The following is a 24,156-nucleotide window of genomic DNA, read 5'->3' on the forward strand; positions in this document are numbered from 1 at the left end:
TTCCAATGTAGATGATTGCTTTAACGGTGTTGAGGAACGGTCTCCCAAGGATGATGGGTGGATCGTACTTGTCTTCTCCCATGTCAACAACCTGAAAATCTGTATGGACAAAATGATCGTCTATTTTGACAGGGACATCGGTTACTATACCTTCAACCTTTTGGAATGTCTGATCCGCCATCTAGAGTTGAATGTATGTCAGTTTTAGGGGTGTGGTTCTGAACAGGAGCTAATAGGTGACTGCGGCCATTATATTGACGCCTGACCCGGTGTCGCAAAGCGTCTTCTGGAAGTTGTATCCATTAATGGAGCACTGGATGCTTGGCATACCTGGGTCATCCTTTTTTGGTTAGGAACGGTGACTTAAGTTGACGATCTTGGCCTCCTTGAACTGCAGTGACCATCTTAGCTGACTCGGTCCACATTTGCTTGTTCCTGTTTCTCCTGTTGGTCCTCTTCCTTGGTTCATGTTGGGATTGCTCTGAGATTTGTGTAGTCTTGTTCTTGAAGGAAAACGTCTCCTTCCTCCCCTTGATGTAGAAACTGATCTTGGCAGCACTAGCGTAGATGGCAGCTCCCGAGGTGTTCAGGAATGGGCTCCCTAGGATGATGGGTGCCCTCCCATCAGTACCAGTCTCTATCACCACGAAGTCTGCTGGGGCGTACAAGGTACCAACTCGGACGTAGAGGTTCTTCAATATTCCCTTTGGGAAACTTAGTGTCTGATCTGCAAGTGTTGACGCTAGAGCCAAAGTCGAAGAGTGCTTCTGGGAAGTCCACCATGCCGATGTAGATCGGGATGACGGGGCGTCCTGGATCGCCTCTCTTGACCGGTAGAAGGTCAGTAATTACTTCCATAACGGGGTTACTCCAGTAGTTACCTGCATCAAACATGTCTACAAGATTTGCAGATTCTAATCCTTCTGGTTGTGATGATATACCGGGGTTAGTTGCAGGAACAACAGCAGCTATTTGATTTAACTGAGATTCAATCATTTCATTAAAGCTAATTTGATTCTTGATGGCAGTAGAGAAATTATCCATTGTATTATTTATATTTTCTAACATTTTATCATTAGATGCTAATTTCTGAGATAGGTTATCCATTAGATTTCCTTGATTAGACACAAACTCTCTCAGAGGTAGAAAATTATTATTATTATTGTAAGAATTATTACCTTGATAATTACCTGAGTAGTTAGGCCTTTGTTGATTCCAACCATGATTTTGTTGAGGATGGTTGTAGTAGTAGTAGTTGTTATTGTTGATGTAGTTTACGTCCTCAAGCATCTCAGGGTAGTGATTGCCTGAGTGTCCAGTATCTCTAGAGTGTTTGTGCTCGTAGATCCAGATTCTTCACTTGGTGGAGTCTGGGAGTTGTAAAACTCCTTTATATTTTTCTTGAAGTGTACCTGCTCATAGAGACAAGATAGAGATCAAGTGCACGGGCCCTGTTGGTGGAAAACACCAACAGAACCAAAAGTGTATTTGTTCTTCTCTAACCTTAAGCATGGTGAGCAAGACAAAGTTGATGGATAATAAGATCATGAGTGTAGCATTCAAAACATTTGTTAGATCAGATCGCTCAACCTAATTGAAAGATAATCTATCTATACTTATGTTTTTTATATATATCTTCCAAAGATTGTGTGTGCAACATTTTAGCTCATATGATTAGGAGTGTGGGATCACAAAGGTGGAAGGAATAAACATGTTGAATCGATTGGGTTGGTTAATCTAGAGTTGTAAATCATACATGTTTGTCTCTTTTATTCATGTGAACGGCAGAACCTTAAGATGTTACCTTACTTGAAGAGTGATGGTACAGTATCACCTTGTGCAAGCTTCCCTTTCTTAGCGGTTGTGCATCGTGTTTGTGGCACCCTCCATGGATCATCTCTTGTGAGCTATGCCTTCCTTGTGTAAATTGTTAACCTTTATGTGTCTCTCTCTTTGTCTCCAATGTGAGTTTATCACAGGACTTCCCAGGTCGATATTGAAAGTTTTCCAGCTGGGGTTAGTCCAACAAAATATCCAATATCTACTATAGCATACTATCGGCTCAAAAATCAACCTAGACACCATGTCTAATTTGATTTAGGAGGGCATTTTAACCTAAGCACCATGCTTAATTTAAAATCCCTTGGAAGTAAGATCATCATTCCTAAACTAAGCACCATGCTTAATTAAGAGATAAATGAAACTACTCCAAACCTAGACATATACTAAAGCAAATAAAGGTAGCATGAGAGCATTTATAGAGATCTACTCAAGTGGAGATGAAGTAGTGTGATTAGTATTTAACAAATTGAGCATGTCTCAAAGGAAGGGACAACCAACATAGCAACATGGCAAAGGATGTATGTAAAGTACTCCCCCAAGCTTGAATTTTGCAAAATTCAAGTTTGGATGAATTTAATTAAATGTTGTATGATGATTGGTTGGACATACCTTGTGCTTGTCATTCATCCGATCTTCTTGCTCCAATCGTGGAAAGGTTAGTGACAAAAATACCCGAAGGAATTTTTTTTACAATTATCCTTATATGCTCAATACACAAGGTAATATTGCAAATAATTAAAAGCTCATGTTACGATCTGATCAGTGCTTATTTTAGGACACTAAGCTTATCCTTGGGAAACCATCATTTATGTCGGCGAAGTGGTTTCCCCTCCAATGCTGACCTATATCAAGATCAACTCAACGAGATCTGCAAAATTTATTATAGACATATGCATCGACAACCGCCCTTTTAAAGTTTTTATAAATATAAAGGAAGAGGGGGTTGGAGATCTCGAATGTGGTGATGTTGGAGAGACCAATAGATTGGGAAGATGTTGCATATGAGCATGGAGTAAACGAAGTGGCTATGAAATAAATTCCATGCTCATTAATATTTGGAGTGAAATCCATGTGATATGATGAAAATGGTAAGGTGAGTGTGGTAAAAAAGGAAAATAAAAAGGATAAACGGACGACTTGGTTCGAAACTAGCACAGCTACCGTTCCCCGGCAACGGCGCCAAAAAGCTTGTTGGGTATTTTAAACATAAACAGAAAAATCCGCAAGCACACGGATACGGATGTAGCTTTCACCCAGGAGTATTCCTGAGTATCGATTTTCCACAAGGAACGTGAGTGTACTAGTTAAGATTCTAGATCGCCCAAGGATAACTATATAATTATTTTTGGTGGGAAGAGAGTAAGTTTCCTGAGAGTTCTCTAGTTGATCTAAGAATCAAGAATTACTTCAAAGATTATTTATTTCGGGACATCACAACACTAACCACAAAAAGAGATGAGAAGAGGGCTAGGAAGCTCTGACTACGGTCCTACAAACACCGATCTGAACGAGGTGGAATACGTCGACCGTTAGGGTTGTCACTACCCTAGGGCTACAACAACAATCCACAGGATTGGGTGCAATTCTAGGTAATTGCAAGACTAAACACCACGTCTAATCTATTAATCACTACTCTAGCGTTTCAATGACTAGAGCACTTGATGCAAGCGGGAATCCAATAAATAACTTGAATGTAAATAAAAGTAATTAAAGAACTCAGGAATTATGAATTGAAGAACTTGGAGAACGATGAAGAACAAACCAGTTGCTGCAAAAGTACAATGTTGAGGAAGATCTGACAGATCCGGCTCCTCCTCCGCTCTCCTCTTCTCTCTACCTATTTTGTAGATTACAACAAGAACTAGATGAACTAGAACTAGAACTAGATGAACTAGAGGGACCCTCTCTACTTGGATGAATAATTGAAACCCTAGCTTTGATTCTGTAGAAGAGGTATGTTCTCTAGGGGCCAGGGGGCCTGCTTATATAGCCCTTCCAAATGAACGTGGGCCGTCGGATAAAACCGACCTTAATCGCACGGTTTTCCTTGATCCTCAAAGGTGGTGGAGCACGATCCGCGAGACTTGCCCTGATTGGTCACCAGGGCAGGGCGGGCGCCCAAGGGGGGAGGGCGAGCCCCCTGCCCCCGGGCTCGCTCGGCCTCCCGTTCGTTCCCGTGGCTTCTGGAGCCTTCTAGATGATAGAAAATTGGCGCACACGTTAATATCTCTATGTAAACCTGACGTGTGGGCCTTTCCTCCATAGTTCCTGATAACCCCCTGCAGAAATAGACAAACAGCAAAACTCGTGGAATTCTGTCAGATAAAACCCTAAGTCTAGGTGTCGGTTGCATTTGGATCCTTTTCCATGATTAGTTGACGGTTAAATGTGAGCATTAAGGACCGTCAACATTTCTGAAAATGTGTCCTGCTCATAGAGACAAGGTAGAGATCAAGTGCGTGGGTCGTGTTGGTGGAAAACACCAATAGAACCAAAAGTATATTTGTTCTTCTCTAACCTTAAGCATAGTGAGCAAGACAAAGTTGATGGATGTTGACACTAGCTAACACCACTTGAATACTTGGTTGTCATCCCCAGCATGGTGCCAGAGTGTACAAAGGTATTTATAAATATGGAGGCTCTCTAGAAAATAATCTATTCTATCCGCAAGCACAAAGATAAAACACCTCATTGTAGCATTTCACCAGGAAAGTATTCCAGGTATCGTTATTTATCATTTTGCTCAAGAGAACAAGGGGTGAAATTAAGATAAGGATTAAATCTATCAAGGCATAGACTAGAGATAAACTTGCAAGAACATGATTACTAATGAGGAACTCGTCACACAGTCACTTATTTTGGCAGGGGATAAGCCATAATAATAATGATAATGAAATATAAGCTCATGGGTAAATAACACAATGATTAGAAAATAGACTACTCCTCATATATGTAAGGTGACATCCAATTAGCTAGAGAATGGATTCTAAGTTATCTACTATCTACTAAGTCATAATTTACTCTAGTTATCTACAAGATCATATATAGTATAAAAGACTCTTCATTCATGTATAAGGAACATTGCTAATGTAAATCAGAGCATCGCAAGACTTACTCCGCAATACAAATTTTGCCAGTCCTATCAACGGAGGGTGGACTATATAAGAATCAACGAAGCTGTCACTATCGCGAACTACCACACAACCCGGCCAATAGGATACATTTGCGGGTAAATAACATCTAAGCACCACGCCCACATGTGATCTACCACTTAACTCCCATGTGTCAAGAGCTAAGCGCTTTGCAAACTTATACATAAACTCATTATCAATCATAACTACATCAAATATAGAACTAGAGCAAACTAAGATCATAATAAATAGAGACATAATGCAATTAGAACAAAGTATTAGAGAAAGATATGAAATAATACCAATCTTTATTAACGAAGATCCGAATCCAGAGCGTAGTGTTCTACTTCTCTAATTCTATCTAATCAATCCTCTAAACTTGAAGGATTAGAAGTAGCTAATTCTAATTCTCTATGAGAGAGAAGTCCTAAACCCTAACTTTAATGGCTAACTCTGATAATGATTTCTCCTCTCTCCCCCTGGGGTGGAGAGGCCTTGATTATATAGTCCTTTCAAGTGAATTTGGGCCGTCGGATCAAACCGACATTGATCGCAAGGTTTTCCTCGATCGTTTAGGTCGGTGGAGCACGATCCAAGAGTTTGGTTCTGATTGGCCCCGAGGCCAGGGCTGGCGCCCAAGGGGGGAGGGCGGGCGCCCTGCCCCCGAGCCCGTCCGGTCTCCCGTTCGTTCCCGTGGCTTCTGGACTCTTCTAGATTAAGGAAAATTGCGAGGCACGTAATTATCTCGTTGTAAACATGACATGTGGGCCTTCTCTCCATATTTTCTGATAACCCCCATACAGAAATAGATAAACACCAAAGCTCGTAGAATTCTGTCAGATAATACCCTAATTCTAGATGTTTGGTGCATATTGATCCTTTTCCATGTTTAGTTGATGGTTAAATTTAGTACTTAAGGACCGTCAACAAACTCCCCCAAGCTTACCCTTCGCTCGTCCCTGAGCAAACAGCTAACTCAGACGGATCAGGAGTTGCTTCGATGTTTTCTTTCCTGACAGGCACACATGCTTTCATATAAATTCTTCCAGATTAGAGTGAAGTGTCATGAAGCTTAGTACCTGCACTTGAGTCTTAAGTAATCGAAAGACAAAATAATTAAGTCAAGCACTATTCCTCCTGTCTATACTTCACCTTTGTTCTAGAGTTTTGTATAAGTTTTAAAAAATGAAACTCAGAGTTCCCAACTATGATTATCTCAAGTCTCTCTATATGTGGTATTTGTGGATCCTTACCAAAAATGTCACTTACCTATAGCTAATGGAATATTTAAGTGGAGCTCATAGGAGTGAAAAACAGCTCATACATATGTTGTCTAATCGAGCCATGGATCCAAAGGAACTCAGCATATAATTAAATCAAGATGTGCATGTGTGGTGGAGTAAATGATAGTGATGTATAAGTGATGATAAAATTTACTTCTCATTGCTCCTCATATTGCTATCTCTCCTCTTCTTTGATCTTTGCTTTGGGAGAACATGGGATATCTTTTTCTTTTCTTCTTTTTTTCAGGTGGGTAGTGGATACCCCTAATTCTACTGTCGGACACTTGTCCATTTTTACCGCTCAAGTGGGCATCTTTGTATCCCTAATTCTACTCCAGACACTTGTCCATTTTTACCTCTCGTCTCACTCTTTTTCTTTCTTTTCCGAGGTTCCGGGCACTTGCCCCTTTCTATTTCCTCGCATATTTTTGCACAACCCCAACCTCTTCTGCATTGAATCTTTTTAGAGAGAGAGAATAACAATACTTGGGACAGTGAGTGATAATATTTTTAGCAATTTTAATGAATGGTGGTGGATGGTGTAGTAGATGTGTGCAAGTGAATATCTTAATTTAACCACATGAAAAGCTCCTAAGGGTCTACACAGCTCGATCAAACTCAATGTGAATATAGTAAAAGATGTTATAGCAAGTATGGTTGTGGTAGGAAGTTTTGTCATGCTAGGAACTCATCATGTGATTTGTAAGTCTTCAAAATAAATCTCCAGAACTTAGTATAGTAGGAACAAGATAAACAGTAGCTCAAACTTTATATCATGCCTTTCTCTTACCTAGACTTTAGTTTTATGCTTCCTATAGATAGTAATTTCAGTTTTAGTAATTTCTGGAAGAACTCTAATATAAAAGCTAGGTACTTGATGTTGACGGTCCTTAAGTATCAAATTTAATTATCAAATAAACAAAGAAAAGGATCCAAATGAAATCAACATCTAGACTTAGGGTTTTATCTGACAGAATTCCACGAGTTTTGGTGTTTGTCTATTTCTGCAGGGGGTTATCAGGAAATAAGGAAGAAAGGCCCACATGTCGGGATTACATAGAGATATCAACCCACCGCGCAATTTTCTACCGTCTAGAAGACTCCAGAAGCCACGAAACCAAAGCGGAGGCGAAACTGGGCCAGGCCCAGGGCGCCCGCCCTGGTAGCCTGGGCGCCCGCCCCCCTGTTGGAGCCAAATCAGGACTCTTTCGCTTGGGATGTTCCACCGACCTATTGGATCAAGGAAAACATAGTACCACCTCGCCTATCGACCCAAAAACGCATAGAAGGGGAGGACTATATAAGCAAGGCCCCCCTGGCCCTGGAGAAGACAAGAAATTATCATAGAGATTGAGGGGTGCCCTCGAAGGAAAACCTCTTCTCTAAATAATATTTCTTTTTAGGCTTAGCATCCAATGTAAAGTAGAAATAGATCTTCTAGTTTCTACTAGATTGAGAGAGATAGAGTGGAGGTGTGGATCGGAGGAAGGCCGGCCTGTCGGTGTCTACTCCGAGTTGTACCTACGGGATCAAGTCTCCTAACCCGAGGCTTGCTTCTAAGATTCTTCAGTAATTCGACTTCTAATACTAGTAAGTTCTTGTTTTATTGTTCTTTGGTTTATGAGTTTACTTTAATCCTCTTCCGGTTGAGTATTAGAGTAATCACTTGTTAGTGTAAACGTGGTGTTTAGGCTAGGGTACTCATAGATATCCCCTGACTAGCTGGACCGTGGTAGTAGCGAGGAACGTGACATTTTCAAGTTACCTTTGTAGATCACATCTCGTTAGCAGGACGGGTAGGTTTATAGGTGCGGGTCGAACATCCTTTGTGTTGTCTAGATTCCGTGAGCCTCCCCAATAGAACAGTAGATCATCCTTACCAAGGTTAGAACGAGACTACGGTTGCAGTCTTCTCTATACATCACTCACATCGAGAGACATTCTTTGTAGCCTAAAGGGGTAGTAGCAATAGATTTGGTTAGTCAGATGCACCCTTTCTCCCAGTGGTAAAAATATAAATACGATACTCTGGAAAACCTCCCGGGTGAAATGCTCACCGATATCCGTGCGCTTGCGGATCATTTTCTAATTGCGTTACCAAATATCAACAAGCATTTCTGGCGCCGTTGCCGGGGAGAAAGACGGTTTGCTGAGATAACTTTGAATCTTGCTATTATCTTGTATTATACTTTTATACTTTTATTCTTTTATCTTTTTATTTTTATCTTTATGGATAACTCAAATTCCATACCTATTATTGAATTCTTTGCACCTTCGGAGACCAGCCATAGACCATGGGAGTCAACACGTTCTGCCCCTAATTATGATCTGTGTCCGGAGTTGATTGCAATAGGTCAAAACCAACCCTTTTCTATAGCCGAGGTCCTATCTTTTAATCAAGAAGATAATGCACTTTTAGCTACACCTAGGGAATTTGTTAATCTTTCTATAAATTTTGGTTTAGACCTAGCCCTACAAGACCATGTTCTTTCTCGATATTTTTACATTGGTCTTAATAATATAACCTTTGGTAGAGTCTTTCTTTCTTTATCTATTAGTAAAGGAAGGTATGTCTTCATTCGTGGACATCCTTCTTGTACTAGTCTTCATAAAAATATCCTAGAGATAGAGAAGGAATCATCTCCTAGACGAGGAAAGGAAGTTTCAATAGCCTATTTCCAAACATCTCAATCCCATAATTCGGCTATCCATCCCATCCTTGAGCTTAATAGTTTCTACTATGCTCTTTCTCTTGAACCTCCCGATAATCCTATGAATCTCTCTAGACATCCCATGCATAAGAAGGAGGATCGAGAAGAGCAACATCAATGGCTAGAGGGCATTAAAAATCCATGTGCTATCACCATTGAATGGATAGATAAAACAAACTTGAGAGACAATCCTAGAGGAATTTTAAGCATTCATGAAGAATAATCCTTGGAGTTTGAGAATGAGAGAAACAACAGTGAGCGTGGAAGTTATTTCATAAATACCTCACCCAGTCCTTGCTCATATAAAACATCTCCCCAATCAAATGGTCTCTCCATCCTTACCACATTTGGGATCTCCAACCCCCTCTTCCTTTCTATTTATAAAAACTTTAAAAGAGCGGTTGTCGATGCATATGTCTATAATAAATATTGCAGATCTCGTTGAGTTGATTGATAGTTTCCCAAGGACAAGCTTAGTGTCCTAAAACAAGCACCTATCAGATTGTGACATGAACTTCTAATTATTTGCAACATTGCCTTGTGTATTGAGCATATTGAGATAATTGTAGAAATATTCCTTCGGGTATTCTTGCCACTAACCTTACCAGGATTGGAGCAAGAAGATCGGATGAATGACAAGCACAAGGTATGTCCAACCAACCATCATACAACATTGAATTAAATTCATCCAAACTTGAATTTTGCAAAATTCAAGCTTGGGGGAGTACTTTACATAAAAACATCCTTTGCCATGTTGCTACGTTGGTTGTCCCTACCTTTGAGACATGCTCAATTTGTTAAGTACTAATCACACTACTTCATCTCCACTTGAGTAGATCTCTATAAATGCCATCGTGCTACCTTTGTTTATCCTAGTAAGTGTTGGTTTGGAAGTACTCGACATACTTCCATTGGCTTTTAAATTAAGCATGGTGCTTAGGTTAAACAGCCTTCCTTAATCTGATTAGACATGGAGTCTAGTTTGGTTACTGAACTAAAAACTGCTTGAGTAGATATTGGTATATTTTGTGGGACTAACCCCTGCAGGAAAACTTTCAATATCAACCTGGGAAGTCCTCAGATACAAACTCATTGGAGATAAAGGAGACACATGAAATTTAACATTTTGCACAAGAAGGACATAGCTCATTCATCATAAAGAGATGATCCATGGAGGGTGCCACAAACAGGATGCACAACCGCTAAGAAAGGAAAGCTTCCACAAGGTGATACTATACCATCACTCTTCAAGTAAGGTAACATCTTAAGGTACTTGATTATCACTTTTATAAGTTCTCCTTGGTTCTGGCATACACATGAATAAAAGAGACAAACATGTATGATTTATAACTCCAAATTAACCAACTCAATTAATTCAGCATGTTTAGTCCTTTAATCTTTGTTCTTAGTGATACCTTCGTGATCTCACACTCCCAATCATATAAGCTAAAATGTTGCACATTCAATCTTTGGGAAGATATAAAGAAAAAAGACATATACATAGATAGATTATCTTTACATTAGGTCGATCAATCTGAACTGACAAATGTTTTAAATACTACACTCATGATCTTATTATCCATCAACTTTGTCTTGCTCACTATGCTTAAGGTTAGAGAAGAACAAATACACTTTTGGTTCTGTTGGTGTTTTCCACCAACAGGGCCCATGCACTTGATCTCTGCCTTGTCTCCATGAATAGGTACACTTCAAACAAAACATGGAGGAGTTTTACAACTCCCAAATTCCACTAAGTGAAGAACCGGGATCTACGAGCACAAACACAATGGAGATTAGACACTTAGTTTCCTAAAGGAAATATTGAAGAACCTCTGTGTCCGAGTTGGTACCTTGTACGCTCCAGCAAACTTCGTGGTGATAGAGACTGGTACTGAGGAGAGGGCACCCATCATCTTAGGGAGGCCATTCCTAAACACCAGAGCAGTCATCTACGCTAATGCTGCCAAGATCAGTCTCTACATCAAGGGGAAGAAGGAGAGTTTCCTTCAAGAACAAGACTACACAAGCTTCAGAGCAATCCCGACATGAACCAAGGAAGAGGACCAACAGGAGGAAAAGGAACAAACAAATGTGGACCGAGTCAGCTAAGATGGTCACTGCAGCTCAAGGAGATACTCTTTTCAGAAGACACTCTATGACTCCGGATTTGACGACAACATAATGGCCGCAGTCACTTATCAGCTCCTGCATGGATCCATGCCCCTACAACCAAGATACATTCAGCTTCAAACAATTTTCAGGTCATTGACATGGGAGAAGACAAGTATGATCCACCCACCATCCTTGGAAGATCGTTCCTCAACACTATCAAAGCCATTATCTATATTGGAACCGGAGAAGTCCACATGCACTTCCCCTCTGAGAAAGGTACGCCACTACTTTAATGATTATATAGTTGAAGATTCTAAGCAGGTCAGGACAAGAAGAAGACAACGCAACCGCAACCAGAGGAGGCAAATCATCAAGGATGGACGGGTAGACTACGAAGGAAAAGTGATAAGGACTGAAGACATACAACTTGAACAGAACTGTCCTGAGGAGACCGTAGCACCGAGTTAGGTGTGGAGAGAGAAGATAGTTATACACGACGAAGAGGCGCCGCCGGAATCACCGACTACGCCACCTAGCGAATCCCAGGACAACTAAAAACACAAGGAGTCCCATTCGGAGGACTTAGAAACACCGAACGCCTTGCCAAGAGGTAAACTTGGTAGTTATCCTTTTCCTTTCAATTATTCAATTATAGTTTGCTTAGTTAATCAGGTTCATGCTATCTTGAAAAGAAAATAAAAATACTAAAAATGTTAAAAAATAGTAAGCCCCATGTGAGTATGCTCATGGCATAAAACCCATAAGTACATTCACTGTGGTGGCATAAAAATAAAATAAATAAGTTTTCATCTTACATTAAAAATATATATATATATATATAATAAGTGTATGATCCTGCTAAATAAATAACATTTATTAAGGAAGCTCAACATAATGAAGGCTAGATATTTATGCTAACACTTAATTAGTTCCACAAGCTTTGTTGTCTATTTGAGCTCCACAGAATTTAAGAATCAAGAAGACTACTAGATGAAGGACATTCTAATCGCTGTCAAAATACTGCTGACTTTCAAACACACCTCTGCCACCTGCTAGCTACATCAAGAGAAATTACGTCAAAATTCAGCTTGGGGGAGAGCACCCCCATTTATCTCGATAAGTATTTCTATCTATCTTTATACTTATACTATATTAGAATATAAATACACATAACTATGAAAAACCAAATAAAGATTTTATGCTTATATATATTTTGCTTAGTATGTTTAATAAATAAATAAAGTGGCTATGCTAATCTGTATCTAATAAAAGTTAAGCATGGATATGATGAATAGTTGCTCTGCCTAATTTGCAAATTTGAAGTTCTCTCTCAAATTTAGATATAACTGTTATAATTTAAGGCTTGCTCTAGACCTAAACTTGTGGGATGAAAACTTGATCTGAAGTCTAAGTTGTTAACGGATACGATATGGGAAGGTTGAGCTGCTGTTTATCTGTTCCTAGAGATGCTAGAATTCTGGAGAATTTTATCTTTGAAAATCTTTAAAATGTTGCATGATGAGTTCCTGTATGAGAGTTTAAATTCCTACCACAGCCATATATACATGCTTATTAGACCTTGAGCCACACATTTATTATTCACTGCTTATGAGCATTGAGTGTGGTCAAGCTGTGTAGACCCTTAGGAGCTTGTCATGTGGTTAAATCAAGATTTCACTTGCACGTCCACTCATATATGCTACTTCTATTCCGGAAGTACCATCCACATATATCCATCCATTTCTATCTCCAGAACCACTCAAAAATATTCTACTCCTAATCCGGGAGAGAATAACCAAAAATATTTCTGTCTTTCTCTTGTGAAATAAATGCTCAAGTTATCTTGTTACTACCACTTGCTATATTATCTCAAGAGATGAGTGCTCTTAAAAAAAAAGAAGAAAAAATATACGAGGAAATAAAAAGGAGCAAGTGCTCGGAACCTCGAAAGAAAAAGAAAAAAGTGAGATGAGAGGTAAAAATGGACAAGTGTCCGACAGTAGAATTATGGGTGCAAGATACCCACCTGAGAGAAAAGAAAAAGAAGAGCATCTCATTCCCCTCATAAAGTTTCAAAAGCAAGGAAGGTATGTATCCCCTCAAAGGGCAAAGTAGAATTAGACTTCCACCACCATTACCTCCGCCATTGTTATCACTATCATCACCATACACCATTCATTCGCCACACATGCACATCTTGATTTGGCTTATTGATTTGTTTCTTTGGATCCATGGTTTGACTACGCAATAAATGTCTTGTAAGTATGTATACTTTATCTCCCACCTATGAGCTCCAGATATCAAGCCTTATTAGAGTAGGGTGAGAGAGAAGGCAATGCCTTATACCACAAATACTACATATCTTGAGAGAAGGCATATACCATCACTGCCTTGATAAGGATCCAAAAATACCACAAAAGAGAGACCTGAGAGAATCATACAAGGAATTTCTGAGTTTTATTTGAAAATCTGCAAAAAAAAACCCAGAGCTATAGCTGATTAAGAATAAGAGACATGGCACTTGGCTAGACTGTTCTATCTTTTAACCACTCAAGACAGAAGTGACAGTTACAAGTCCCATGGTGAAGGTAAAGTAAGTAAGTTTTAAGTCTTGACAGTTTACTCTAACTCAGAGATGAGATCTTATTTTAAAAAGCATGTGTACAACAATTTTTTTTAAAAAAATATTGCAACAATTTATGATCCATAGCTGAGTCTATCCTTGCTCAGGGACGAGCAAGAGGTAAGCTTGGGGGAGTTTGTTGACGGTCCTTAAGTATCAAATTTAATTATCAAATAAACAAAGAAAAGGATCCAAATGAAATCAACATCTAGACTTAGGGTTTTATCTGACAGAATTCCACGAGTTTTGGTGTTTGTCTATTTCGGCAGGGGGTTATCAGGAAATAAGGAAGAAAGGCCCACATGTCGGGATTACATAGAGATATCAACCCACCGCGCAATTTTCTACCATCTAGAAGACTCCAGAAGCCACGAGACCGAAGCGGAGGCGAAACTGGGCCAGGCCCAGGGCGCCCGCCCTGGTAGCCTGGGCGCCCGCCCCCCTGTTGGAGCCAAATCAGGACTCTTTCGCTCGGGATGTTCCACCGACCTATTGGATCAAGGAAAACATAGTACCACCTCGCCTATCGACCCAAAAACGCATAGAAGGGAAGGACTATATAAGCAAGGCCCCCCTGGCCCTGGAGAAGACAAGAAATTATCATAGAGATTGAGGGGTGCCCTCGAAGGAAAACCTCTTCTCTAAATAATATATCTTTTTAGGCTTAGCATCCAATGTAAAGTAGAAATAGATCTTCTATTTTCTACTAGATTGAGAGAGATAGAGTGGAGGTGTGGATCGGAGGAAGGCCGGCCTGTCGGTGTCTACTCCGAGTTGTACCTACGGGATCAAGTCTCCTAACCCGAGGCTTGCTTCTAAGATTCTTCAGTAATTCGACTTCTAATACTAGTAAGTTCTTGTTTTATTGTTCTTTGGTTTATGAGTTTACTTTAATCCTCTTCCGGTTGAGTATTAGAGTAATCACTTGTTAGCGTAAACGTGGTGTTTAGGCTAGGGTACTCATAGATATCCCCTGACTAGCTGGACCGTGGTAGTAGCGAGGAACGTGACATTTCCGAGTTACCTTTGTAGATCACATCTCGTTAGCAGGACGGGTAGGTTTATAGGTGCGGGTCGAACATCCTTTGTGTTGTCTAGATTCCGTGAGCCTCCCCAATAGAACAGTAGATCATCCTTACCAAGGTTAGAACGAGACTACGGTTGCAGTCTTCTCTATACATCACTCACATCGAGAGACATTCTTTGTAGCCTAAAGGGGTAGTAGCAATAGATTTGGTTAGTCAGATGCACCCTTTCTCCCAGTGGTAAAAATATAAATACGATACTCTGGAAAACCTCCCGGGTGAAATGATCACCGATATCCGTGCACTTGCGGATCATTTTCTAATTGCGTTACCAAATATCAACACTTGAAAGTAAGCAAATAGAGCAACTGTTCACAATTTTCATCATGTATCTTTTTGGCCTTTTATTATTTTTAGAAACTAAACTTAGCAGGAAAAATAAAGCACACTTATCTACACACTCTCTTTATTTTTGTTTTCATATTTATAAAATGCAGTAATCTAAAGCAAGAAAATATTGTTGGGTTTTCTAAGTTTTTTTCTCCTTAAGATAAATAAAACATTAAAACAAAAAAGAATAAATAAGAAGAGCAAATAAAGACTTACTTGATAAAACGTGGAGGAACTCCCCCAAGCTGGATGTGATTGTCGGTCTTATCCAGTGTTCCAGAATCGCATCATTGTGGTGATGTTCTCGTTCATCGTCGTGGTGTCTTGTCTCAGTTCTTGTACTGCAGCGGCGTGGTACTGGTTCCACTTTTGTTGCTGTTCCAGGAGTCTTCCATGTTCTGCTTGCGTATTCTGGATGTCGAGGAGAGTGTTGTCGGTACGGGTGAAGAAAGCCCCGGCCTCTTGGTAGTAGTCGTTCGTGAAAGCATAAGAGGGGTCGGAGTATCGTCCTGCATCGAATTGGGGTAGAGGTCTGGACCCTGAAGCTCCATATGGATCAGTGGAGTACCTAGCCGTACGGAAAGGCGGGTTTGTCCACTGGTGATCTTGGCTCTCCGGCCATGTCTCCTGTGTTGGCTCTTGTGGTTGCGCATGTCGAACCCATGGGTCTGTTGATATTAGGTAACACCATCAGGAAATGATTTGCAAGCACACGGATATCGGTGAGCATTTCACCCGGGAGGTTATCCAGAGTATCGTATTTATATTTTTACCACTGGGAGAAAGCGTGCATCTGACTAACCAAATCTATTGCTACTACCCTTTAGGCTACAAAGAATGTTTCTCGATGTGAGCGATGTATAGAGAAGACTGCAACCGTAGTCTCGTTCTAACCTTGGTAAGGATGATCTACTGTTCTATTGGGGAAGCTTACAGAATCTAGACACCACAAAGGATGTTCAACCCGCACCTATAAACCTACCGGTGCTGCTAACGAGATGTGGGCTGCAAAGGTAACTCAGAAATGTCACGTTCCTCGCTACTATCACGGTCTAGCTAGTCAGGGGATATCTATGAGTACCCTAGCCCAAACACCACGTTTACGCTCGCAATGATTACTCTAAACTCAACCGGAAGAGATTAAAGTAAACTCATAAACCAAAGAACAATAAACCAAGAACTTACTAGAATTAGAAGTCGAATTACTGAAGAATCCTAGGAGCAAGCTTCGGGTTAGGAGAACTTGATCCCGCAGGTACAACCTCGGAGTAGACACCGACAGGCCGGGCTTCCTCCGATCTACACCTCCACTCTATCTTTCTCAATCTAGTAGATCTAGTCTACTCTCACATTAGATGCTAAGCCCTAAGTCTATTTAGAGGAGAGGTATTCCTTTGAGGGCTCCTCTCAACTCTATGATGAACTTGTCTCCTCCAGGGGCCAGGGGGTCTGGTTATATAGTCCTTCCAAGTGAATATGGGCCGTCAGATCAAACCGACATTGATTGAATGGTTATCCTTGATCCTTTAGGTCGGTGGAGCGTAATCCCCGAAGAGAGTTCTGATTGGAGTTCAGGTCAGGGCGGGCGCCCTGCCCCCGGGCCCGTTCGCCTTCCCGTTCGTTCCCGTGGCTTCTAGAGTCTTCGAGATGACGAAAAATTACGCGGCACGTTAATATCTCAATGTAAACCCGACATGTTGGCCTTTCTTCCGTATTTTCTGATAACCCCCTGCAGAAATAGACAAACACCAAAACTCGTGGAATTCTGTCAGATAAAACCCTAAGTCTGGGTGTTGGTTGCATTTGGATCCTTTTCTTTATTTATTTGATGATTATATTTGGTACTTAAGGACCGTCAACAACTCCCCAAAGCTTACCTCTTGCTCGTCCTTGAGCAAGGATGAACTCAAGAGTTTCTTTCACTATGGGGCTTGTAACCGTCACTTGTGTCTTGAGTAGTTAAATGATAGAACGGTCAAGTCAAGCGCCATGTCTCTTATTCTTGATCAGCTATAGCTCTGGAGTTTTTGTAGAATTTCAAATAAAACTCAGAGATTCCTTGTATGACTCTCTCAGATCTCTCTTTTGTGGTATTTCTGGATCCTTACCAAGGTAGTAATGGTATATGCCTTCTCTCAAAGTATGTGGTATTTTTGGTATGAGGCATAGTGATATTGCCTTCTCTCTCACCCTACTCTAATAAGGTTTTGATATCTGGAGCTCATAGGTGGGAGACAGATAATACATACTTACAGGACATTTATTGCATAGTCAAACTATGGATCTAGAAGAACAAGTCAATAAGTCAAATCAAGATGTGCATGTGTGGCGAGTGAATGGTGTATGATGATGATGGTGATAACAATGGTGAAAGTCTAATTCTACTTTTGCTCTTTTTAAGGGGATACATATCTTTCTTGCACTTTGAAGCTTTTTGAGGAGAATGAGATGCTCTATATTTTCTTTTCTTTCCTCTCAGGTGGGTATCTTGTACCCCTAATTCTACTATCGGACACTTATCCATTTTTACCTCTCGTCTCACTTTTTCTTTTCTTCGAGGTTCCGGGCACTTGCCCCTTTTTATTTCCTCGTATCTCTTTTTTTCTCTTTTTTAGGGCACTCATCTCCTGAAATAATATAACAAGTGGTAGTAACCAAGATATCTTGAGCATTTATTTCGCAGGGAATATCAGAAATAGGAGAATATTTTTGGCTATTCTCTCCTGGATTAGGAGTAGAATAATTTTAGGTGAATCTGGAGACGGAATTGAGTGGATGTATGTGGATGCGTACTTCCTAAGTAGAAGTAGCATGTATGACTGAATGTGTAAGTGGATCTTGATTTTAATCGCATGACAAGCTCCTAAGGGTCTACACTGCTTGACCACACTCAATGCTCATAAGCAGTAAAAAGTAAATGTATGGTTCTTAGTCTAATAAGCATGTATGTATGGCTGTGGTAGGAGTTTAAACTCTTATCATACAGGAAGTCATCATGTGTTATTTTAAATATTTTCAAAGATAGAATTCTCCAGAATTCTAGCATCTCTAGCAATAGATAAACAGCAGCTCAACCTTCCCATATCATATCCGTTAACGACTTAGACTTTAGATCAAGTACTCTTCCCATAAGTTCAGGTTTAGAACAGGTTTAAATTATAACATTTATGGCTAAACTTGAGAGGGATTTCAATTTTAAGAACTAGTCATGGCAGAGCAACTATTCATCATTTCCATGTGAGAGCTTATCATAAGGGTTCATAGCAAACTTTATTTATTTATTTAGCAAACTAAGCAAAGATATATATAAACACAAAATTTATATTTGGGTTTTCATGATTATGCATTTTTTATTATTTGAGTAAAGTATAAACGCAAGTAGAAACACTTAGCTGGATAAATGGGGGTGTTCTCCCCCAAGCTGGATTTTGACGTAATTTCTTCTAATGTAGCTAACAGGTGGTGGAGGTGTATTTGAAAGTCAGCAGCACCCTGACAACGATTAGGATGTCCTCCGTCTGCTAGTCTTCTTTGATCCTTGAATTCCATGGAGCTCAAATAGACAACAAAGCTTTGTAGAACTGATTAGGTGTTAGCATAAATATCTAGCCTTTATCATGTTGAGCCTCCTCAATAAATTTTATTTAGCTGGATGATGCACTTATTATTTATATTTTTATTGTAAGGTGAAAACATATTTATTTTATGCCACCACAGTCAATATAGCTATGGGTTTTTAAACCATAAGTCTACTCACATGGGGCTTACTATTTTTAACATTTTTATTTTCTTTTGGAGATGATATGAACCTGATTAACTAAGCAAACTTTTTTAAATAGGAAAAAGGATAACTACCAAGTTTACCTCTTGGCAAGGCGTTCGGTGTTTTTAAATCCTCCGAACGGGACTCTCTGTTTTCTCAGTCGTCCTGGGATTCGCTGGATGTCGTGGTTGGTGGTTCTAGTGGCTATAACTATCTTCTCTTTCCACATCTGACTCGGTGCTACGGTCTCCTCAGGACGGTTCTGTTCAAGCTGTATGTCTTCAGACCTTACCACTTCTCCTTCGTAGTCTACCCATCCGTCCTTGATGATTTGCCTCCTCTGGTTTCGGTTGCGTCACCTTCTTCAGAGGAAAGTGCATGTGGACTTCTCCGGTTCCATTATAAATGATGGCTTTGATAGTGTTGAGGAATAGTCTTCCAAGGATGGTGGGTGGATCATACTCGTCTTCTCCTATGTCAATGACCTGAGGCTCATCTGGAGCTGAATGTATGTTGGTTGTAGGGGCATGGTTCTATGCAGGAGCTGATAAGTGACTGCGGCCATTATGTTGACGTCAGATTCGGTGTCGTAGAGTGTCTTCTGAAAAGAGTATCCATTGATTGTGCACTCGATGCTTGGAACACCAGGGTCGTCCTTCTTGATCAGGAAAGGCGACTTGAGTCGACGATCTTGACCTCCTCCGACAAAGATCCAATGTTTTAAGTCTTCTGGACAAGACTTTTCACAGTCTTCATCCTTTAGGTGCATCATTTGATTGGGTGTGGACCTTGACATCTGCACCTCTTGATATGGAGTCACCCATGTTCTTTGTTTGCCCAGCAGTTCGAAGTGCGGTGTTGGCAATATCCTGTTCAGTGTGTTTGTGCTCGTAGATCCAGGTCCTTCACTTGGTAGTCTGGGAGTTGTAAAACTTCTCCATGTTTTGCTTGAAGTGTACCTGTTCATAGAGACAAGGCAGAGATCAAGTGCATGGGCCCTGTTGGTGAAAAACACCAACAGAACCAAAAGTGTATTTGTTCTTCTCCAACCTTAAGCATAGTGAGCAAGACAAAGTTGATGGATAATAAGATCATGAGTGTAGCATTTAAAACATTTGTCAGATCAGATTGCTCGACCTAATGGAAAGATAATCTGTCTATATATCTTCCAAAGACTGAATGTGCAATATTTTAGCTTATATGATTAGGAGTGTGGGATCACGAAGGTAGTACTAAGAACAAAGATTAAAGGACTAAACATGTTGAATTAATTGGGTTGGTTTATTTGGAGTTACAAATCATACATGTTTGTCTCTATATTTTATGTGAACACCAGAACCAAGGAGAAGCTTATAAAAGTGATAATCAAGTACTTTAAGATGCTACCTTAATTGAAGAGTGATGGTACAGTATCACCTTGTGGAAGCTTTCCTTTCTTAGCGGTTGTGCACTGTGTTTGTGGCATTCTTTGTCTCGTTGCATGGATCATCTCTCTATGATGAATGAGTTGTGTCTTCCTTGTGCAAATTGTTAAATGTAAGTTTGTATCTCAGGACTTCCCAGGTTGATATTGAAAGTTTTCCTGCAGGGGTTAGTCCGACAAAATATACCAATGCCTACTGAAGCAGGATGTTTTTATGTGAAGTACTCCCCCAAGCTTGAATTTTGCAAAATTCAAGATTGGATGAATTTAATTCAATGTTGCATGATGATTGGTTGGGCATACCTTGCGCTTCTCATTCCTTGGATCTTCTTGCTCCAATCCTAGAAAGGTTAGTGACAGGAATACCCGAAGGAATATTTCTACAATTATCTTTATATGCTCAATACACAAGGCAATGTTGCAAATAATTACAAGTTCATGTTGCAATCTGATCAGTGCTTGTTTTAGGACACTAAGCTTGTCCTTGGGAAACCATCAATCAACTCAACGAGATCTGCAATATTTATTATAGACATATGCATCGACAACCGCTCTTTTAAAGTTGTTATAAATAGAAAGGAATAGAGGGTTGGAGATCTCAAATGTGGTGATAGCACATGGATTTTTAATGCCCTCTAGCCATTGATGTTGCTCTTCTCGATCCTCCTTCTTATGCATGGGATGTCTAGAGAGATTCATAGGATCATCGGGAGGTTCAAGAGAAAGAGCATAGGAGAAATTATTAAACTCAAGGATGGGATGGATAGCCGAATCATGGGATTGAAATGTTTGGATCGGCTATTGAAATTTCCTTTCCTTGTTTGGGAGATGATTCCGTCTCTATCTCTAGGAATTTTTTATGAAGACTAGTGTAAGAAGGATGTCCACAAATGAAGACATACCTTGCTTTACTAATAGACAAAGAAAGAAAAACTCTACCAAAGGTTATATGATTAAGACCAATGTGAAAATATCGAGAAAAAATATGGTCTTGTAGGGCTAGGTTTAAACCAGAATTTATAGAAAAATTAAAAGATTCCCTAAGTGTAGCTAAAATTTCATTATCTTCTTGATTAAAAGATAGGACTTTAGCTATAGGAAAGGGTTGGTTTTGACGTATTGCAATCAACTCCGGACACAGATCATAATTAGGGGCAAAGAAGGGACTTGTTGACTCCCATGGTCTATGGCTGGTCTCCGAAGGTGCAAAGAATTCAATAATAGGTATGGAATTTGTGTTATCCATAAAGATGGAAAAAATAAAAAGATAAAAGAATAAAGTCTAAAAGTATAATACAAGATAATAGCAAGACTTAAAGTTATCTCAGCAAACCGTCTTTCTCCCCGGCAACGGCGCCAGAGATGCTTGTTGATATTTTGTAACGCCATCAGGAAATGATCCGCAAGCGCACGGATATCGGTGAGCATTTCACCCGGGAGGTTATCCAGAGTATCGTATTTATATTTTTACCACTGGTAGAAAGATTGCATCTGACTAACCAAATCTATTGCTACTACCCTTTAGGCTACAAAGAATGTTTCTCGATGTGAGCGATGTATAGAGAAGACTGCAACTGTAGTCTCGTTCTAACCTTGGTAAGGATGATCTACTGTTCTATTGGGGAAGCTTACGGAATCTAGACACCACAAACGATGTTCGACCCGCACCTATAAATCTACCCGTCCTGCTAACGAGATGTGGGCTGGAAAGGTAATTCGGAAATGTCACGTTCCTCGCTACTACCACGGTCAAAATTGGTATCTCTCTCCAGAACTGGTGTCTCTCAAAATTGGGTAAATTGGTGTCAATGTCCAGGATGCATCTTGAAGAGAAACCGAGATGGTCGCTCAGTTCTCTCCAAGACAACTTAATGTCCTGTTTGAACATCTGAAAAGCAATTCCCCCCTCATAATATTGTAAAGTGCAAAGAAATTCAAGGGTGAGAAGATGGGAACCCAGCTCAGCTATGTTCCAAAAATTTGTCCAACCTAACATCTGGAAAATTAAGTCGAATTCAGTATCCATACCTATTTCTTGTAGCAAGATTGGATCAAGAGTAGGGGTGTGAATGAAATCTTTGTTCTTTAGCTGCTGGTAAACTTCCTTTTCCCTGTGGGTCTTCAGTCCAAGGTCTCCTATCTTGAGGAGGACCTTGACTTGTGGATCAGATGAAGATGACGGAGCTTGCGGGGGTGTCGGGTCGACGCTCATCTCTGATGGGTGCGAGGAGTGTCGGGATGAACTCCTTGAATGAGGGCCTTCCCTGCGTTCTTTACCTTCTTGAACATCCTGTAGAGAAAAGTTGAAACACACACAACTAGTGGAGAATGTGAGAGAAAATGTTAGTGGTCAACTGTCCGGAATGTCAGTAGTCCAGGGGTTAGTCGTTCAAGACAAGTTTTTATTTTGGCAGCACCTCCCCCTAAACAACTTTTACTTCCGCTCAGGACAGCGGGTTCACTACTTACTAGGTGAACCTCACTCTCTCACTCAAAGACTACCAACCTCTTTCCCACTCTTCTCTTCCTCTCTACTCTCTTCTTACTTCACTACAAGAGCTCCTTCTCTGGAAATTGAAACTTGCGTGGTTTTCTGGAATGCTTGTGTGAAGAAGTTGGAGGCAGGAAGTGGCAATTTATAGGAGGAAAGGGGGCAGGGTGGGCGCCCTCTGTAGGTGGGCGGGCGCCCACCTTTGGTGCCCATCCTTGCTGCTACTTTTCTAATCCCTCCTTTGCTTAACTCTTACGCAAAATAATAGTTCATGGGTGGTGGTTGGTCGGTGGAAAAGTGCTGGTGAGTAGAGTTATGTTGGTGGATTAAATAATGTGATGGGATGTGTGTGAGGTGTGGTGTATGACATGTGGGACCCAAGGAGTGTGGGTCATGCTTCTAGAAGGTTGCTATAATTAAATATAATGCAGGAAAATCTATGAGAATTGAAACTTATTGAAATGATAAAGGAATATTTTTGTGCCTCCACAATAATTAATAAATATGGATTGTTACACACCATAAATATTATTTATATGAGGCTTTTTGATTATTATAATAATGCTATGAATAAATATGACTAATCCAAGAATTAAATATGAGAGAATTAATGATGTGGATAAATACCGATTTACCTCTCGGCGAGGGTTTGGGATTTTTGGGTCCCCCAAGGTGGACTTCCAAATCTTTTAATCTTCTGAATTACCTTCCTTTGGAGATGGTGTCTCCAGTGGTTCTTCTTCATGAACTTCCTTCACTGTAGAGTCTCTCTCTGGTCTGGGTTTGAATGTGAAATGTTCTTCTTTTCCGTTTATGTTGAAGTCTATTGGCACAAGGAAATCTCTAATCTTGACTGGAATGTTTTCAACGATGCCCAACGGGTGTCGAACTGATTGATCTGCTAGTTGCAGGCACATTGATTTTGGTTCTAGGGTTGTATGCTCAAGCTTCTCGTAGACTGATGCTGGCATCACACTGAGACTTGCTCCGAGATCACAAAGTGCATTGTTGAAGTGTTGGTTTCCGATCGAGCAATCAATGGTGGGACATCCGGGATCCTTCTTCTTCCTTGGTGGTTTGTTGAGGATGGCCGCACTACATTCTTCTGTCAGCTTGATAACCTCAGTGGTGGGTAGTGGTCTCTTCTTGTTAAGAATATCTCTGATGTACTTTGCATATGTAGGTACCTGTATGGCATCAAGCAGAGGTATGTTGACATATAATTTCTGAATGACCTCTACAAACTTACCAAACTGCTCATCCGACTACAGTCCTCTGTTTCTTCTGCTAAATGGCAAATAGTTGGTGTCGTAAAAATCTTTCCTCATTTCTCTAGTTCTTGGTGGTTGTAGCAGATCTTCT

Source organism: Sorghum bicolor, chromosome 5 (genome assembly GCF_000003195.3).
Source record: "Sorghum bicolor cultivar BTx623 chromosome 5, Sorghum_bicolor_NCBIv3, whole genome shotgun sequence".
NCBI lineage: Eukaryota > Viridiplantae > Streptophyta > Magnoliopsida > Poales > Poaceae > Sorghum > Sorghum bicolor.